Raw genomic sequence first — 5000 nt, forward strand, 5'->3', positions numbered from 1 at the left:
CAGCAATTTCCACTTGTTAAATAATGCCTTCTTCTTAACCTCATCTGGGAAGGCAAAAAATTTGCAGCAGTGGCTCTCGGAGTAATGGTTGCATTCAGGATGAAAACACTGGACCATGCTGACCTTCGGCTTTCGTTTTCTTTGCCCTAAATTATCCTCTCCAGGCACGTTTGACTACTTGTTCAGCTCCAAATTACTGGGATCAAAGGTTCTCCTGACTTCTGTTATCTTTAGAGTGTTAAATCGGCGATAATAACCATTTAAAGGGCAGATCAACAATGAGAACACGTCACGCTACGGACGCCATATTCGTTTATTTGGAACTGAAAATTTTGCTGTCATGACAACATGACGTAAGCACTTGAGGACTCTATTCCCAAACTTTCAGCAAATTTGTTGATGATGTTCATTCCGAGAACCTCGTTCATGTTAGCAAGTACAAACAAGGAACTGAAATATTTTCTATAGCTCACTGTTCAACTGTTTCAGTTAATATATTTTATATTACACTTGGCAAACTATGAACTATGAGATTGAAGTTAAAACAAAAATCACATTCAAGAATCAATTGAAATTACTACGAAGAATTAGTTTATATCTATGCTTGATATCATTACATGTACTCGTATTTTGCATAATTAAATAAATCTGATTATTCTTTATAAACGATTTAATTTCGGGCTAGCTCCTCAGACCTTCGGGCTAGTAACCTCAAGTAACAGCTTGCCCGAAGGGCAACCTCTTCTTTTCGTTTTCCTCTCACCCTTTGTCGTTTCTTCTTCAACAGATTGATGAACTTGAGGGGTTTCACGAGTATCACGATTGACAGCAACAGCTCTGACGAGGCTAGTCCCAACCTAGGGGTTCGAAAGGATAGCTTCAACGATATCTAGATCTGACACATTCAGTAATTCTCGCGGTCAGACGCCATCTTTGTTTGTTGTGTTGCAGGGTGATTTACCATGAACGCGTATTTTTCACAGTAACTATCTGCATTTCAATAGGTTTGGTCTAATTAATTTTCACATAAGATGTGTGCATTTCAACAGATTACGAGAGAATAAGTATGAATTTTGAAAACACATGACGAGTCATAGATTTCAATGAAAGCTCAAACGAAAATTAACAATAAACTTGATTGAGGTAATTAATGAGATTGATTTATGCACTTACCTCTTTTCTATGAGCCTTGCTACAAAGTTTGCGAGGAGAATTTCAACCAAGAGCTGCTCTCTCACACGACCAAGCCGCACACACTGGGATACAAGCCTAGCATCTGTAGTAAAACTTGACTGAAGACGAAGATATTGGCTGAACACAAAAACCAAAGTTCACTAGCGAAAAATGTCTGCGCATGAGTCGCCCAATATGGCAGGTGATCGCAGGTGATTAGTTAAGGTGATTAATTAGCTGCACGTGATAGAATTAAGTGATAGAACGTACGTTTCATGGAAAAAGCAGTCCCGATAAGAACAGAAAAATGGCTACCGTTTGAGGATCGGTAGCTTGTTGGTTTCCGTTCTTTTTAGAGCGATCAAGGCTAGTTTTAAAGCCAGTTTCAAGTGTAATGTATTCTTAGAGAACGTCTATGTTGTGTAAAACGTTTGCAAGTCCAATCGAAGCATCATCCTCGGAAAATTTTTATTTCGTGGGAAAAGAGCTGCGAAACAGGTGAGTTTTTTGCGCAATTTTTAATGTGGAAAGTTTGTTGCCACCGGGTACAAAAAGTTACTGTAATGTGCAGAAAGGAAGATTCCTAAGGTTTCCGTTCATGAGTAAATTGGCTTGTACCAGGTGGCAGGGAAATGGCAATATTGTTCAACGTGAAGGTTATTTTTTTTCTGCGTTGCACCATACGATCGGCACCTCTACATGAATGATCAATGATTCGATCGGATATGAATTTGATTTTGAATGTGATTGTGTCATTGGGAACGTAACCCTAGAATTTTAAATAGCTGCTTTTAAGGTCATTTATATTCCCTTTTCTGGTGAATGTACATTCATGTCTAGGTTATTATACTTTTTAGCAGTCACAACGTTAACTCCAAGATCCTTGCGTGCAAGTAGTTACCAAGTTATGGATTTGCAATTAATTTGAGTTTAAAATCAAAATCAAAATCCTTGTTAGTTAAAATAATGTTTGGAAGAACAGAGGTGTAGGTACAGATGTATATAGGTATCTATAGATTCAGGTTTTTTTAGACTATTGTTTTCTGGAAGCTAGCATTAATTACTGATGTAATTTTGGTTTTAGGGGACTGTCATGTATTGTTGGATCAAGGAAATTCTGTTTTGAGTCAAGTATGGTTGACAGTGGATAGTTGTTCCTGAAAAGGCTAAAAGGAAGCTTTATTGCCTTGGACTTTTTTTGCTTACACCCCATATGTTTGTTCTTGTCTTACATGGCAAAATTTATTAATATATTATGTGATTTGGAGCTGCAGCTAGAAACAGTGTCCCATGCATAAGGTCTCATTGGGGTTGATGGCAGTAAAATAATTTTGGTAAAAAAAATGTTTAGAGTTTTTATCATAACTTCTCATCTTGGTCCTGCTGGACTTCAAACATGCTCTACCATTTTCACAGGAAAAAATAACAGATTCCCATTTTTGGATATTTTAGGGTATTATACCAATAAAAATCCCAAATTTGGCAAAGTGAGACAAGTCCCAACCAGGGAATTCCCAACCAAGTGCCCTGATTGGGACTTGTCTCACTCTTCCAAATTTGGGGTTTTTGTTGGTATTCTTTAAATACCCTAAAATAGCCAAAAATGGGAATCTGTTATTTTTTCCTGTGAATTTTGCACAAGGAACTTGTCAATCAACCGTTACCTTTTGGTGTATTTGCAATATGATCTTTTGGATAGCAATTGATTTATTTTTCTTATTTCTTATGTGTAGATATCTTATGTCTGTCACATACTGTAGTTAGTTTTAAGCTTTTATGTCCTGTATTGTGTCTTTATTATACTTAGCACATAACCCCACAAGTATGTGTTATTGCTTCAATATTGATTGTGTTTGAATAAAGAATATTGTTGTCTTGTCTTGTAGATAATGCAAAACAGCCTCGGTTGTATTTGCATTATTTCTGAATGTTACTTTTAAAGGGCAAACCATTAAAAAGTGAACATAGTTTAATACAGGAGTTCAGGAAAAATATTAAAAATATTCATTCGAAGTTCCTGAGCGGCAGGTAATTTAAATCTTGAAGAGTTTACGTAACCATATTTGGAATATACGCCATTTCTATTTGGGAATGTTTAAGTCCACATAATTCATTTTCTTTATTTTGAGAAGTACTGTAAGACTGTTGACTCCATGGGGTTCCCCATTGACGAGTAAAATCGTCTGGTGTTAGACAGAGCAAAATACTTGGGCTTTAGACAGAGTAAAATACCAAGTATGGCCGGTTTAGGGGTGAAAGGGTTAATTAAATTCCATCATTACTTTGACTTTCTTTTTCTTCATTTGAACGAAAACAAAGTGTTTAATCATCACCTCCACCATTGCTATACAACTGCATTGGCTTTTAGAACAAAGTATCAAAGTTGAACCTGGTGGCTCAAGGAGAAAACTTTGCAAAAGTTAGGTTAAAAATACTTTTATGGTACAGTATTTGAGTATTATTGTAGAACAAATTTGCATAATATCATTAAAGTCGTTAAATCAATGAGAATCCAAACATGAGGATGCAGTTTGCTCAGGAGGGGTCCTTGAAGGTAACAGAATCTTGTTTTGTGGATGTAGGCTAAAGAAATCTGACCCCTTAGAGGAACCAGTTCTAAATTGACAAATGACTGGCATTTTATAATTCATAAGTAAAACTTATTTGCTCTCTTACCAAATTGTTCTACAGTTCCATTCATTTTTCAGATTGATAGCCTTAAATGACTGCAGCAACTCTGCCAGCTGTTTGGTCTCAGTATCATAATTAGCTGTACAAAACCACAAATTTTTCTCCAAAAAGGAACAACAAGAACCCCTGTCATTTTTGCAAGGGAATCCCCCTTGGGGTAGTTTGTTCTCTTCATCACCATTGTTTAACACTATCCAGGGACTAAAGCAAGGATGGCAATTGATTACAGCTTAAATAAATTGGACCACTTTTTTTACTTCTGACACTTACTGCATTGAACTTTAATTTATTCATCCTTTGAAATGGTAGGAATGATTACTATTTACAGCAATTGCTAAAAATTCATTGCATCTAACGTTGAAGTACTCTGTATTTTTTAGATATGATGTATCAGTCAATGAGTCATGAGTCAATGAGTTGGTGCAGTTACCCTAACCCATAAAATGGAAGCTAAAATTTAACTTAACCCTGCTTAGGCCTGATCACTGAAACAAAGGCTTAGGCTTAATCAATAAATTATTGCTAATAACATTGACTGTGTGTCTCATTGACTCATAATTGACTAATTGACTCATAAATCATGGGACCTCTTTACATATGGAAAAGTAACAGGAGTTATTTCTGTGAAGTCTTATCCAGAAAACTGCAACATGGGATTATGCACTTTTCAAATGTAGCTTTGCATACTTTTGCTCAATGTCTTTGAACAATTATTACAGAAAATTATACGAAGTTATGTTTTTTTTTTAAAGTTAAATCTAATGCAAGGGGATTAAAATTATTGAAGCAGCTGTGTTGCAACCAGAGTCCGCAAAGAGAGGTTAAATAATTTGTTGTCCTGGAAGTACTTAGTAGGCCAGCATGAAATTTGTGAAACGTTTTGGAGGGTGGCACTGAATCACCTTCAACAAGTTTTCTAAACTTTGAAGATACCTAATTTTATATCCTCCTGCTGTTTTCTTGCTAGAAGATAAAATCAATTCCTGATTAAGTACTTTTGTTGTCAATGTGGTGAAAGTGCCTTATTAGCAGTTAAGTAATATTTTGTTACAGTAAAATTCTCCCTGCTAGTAAGCTGGATTTCTAAATCAAATTCTCAACTTAGAATGTTGTTGTTTTGGCTATTCAGAGTTAAC

At 35.8% G+C, this 5000-nt stretch overlaps 1 protein-coding gene across 5 annotated transcripts in view; it reads right to left on the reverse strand.

Moving 5' to 3' along the window:
* The window catches only part of LOC137968143 (uncharacterized), a 53266-nt gene that overhangs the window by 43415 nt on the left and 4851 nt on the right, over window positions 1-5000 (reverse strand). For 3 of the 5 annotated variants that reach the window (XM_068814769.1, XM_068814766.1, XM_068814770.1), the window contains exon 1: window positions 1174-1340. The exons of 1 other annotated variant lie outside the window; for it this stretch is intronic. The gene's annotated coding sequence lies outside the window, so the exon portion shown is untranslated. Of the gene's footprint in view, window positions 1-763; window positions 858-1173; window positions 1341-5000 lie in introns of those variants that run through there. One more of the 5 variants, XM_068814767.1, reaches the window with a different exon arrangement.

This window comes from Montipora foliosa, chromosome 8, assembly GCF_036669935.1.
Source record: "Montipora foliosa isolate CH-2021 chromosome 8, ASM3666993v2, whole genome shotgun sequence".
In the NCBI taxonomy this organism is placed as follows: Eukaryota; Metazoa; Cnidaria; class Anthozoa; order Scleractinia; family Acroporidae; genus Montipora; species Montipora foliosa.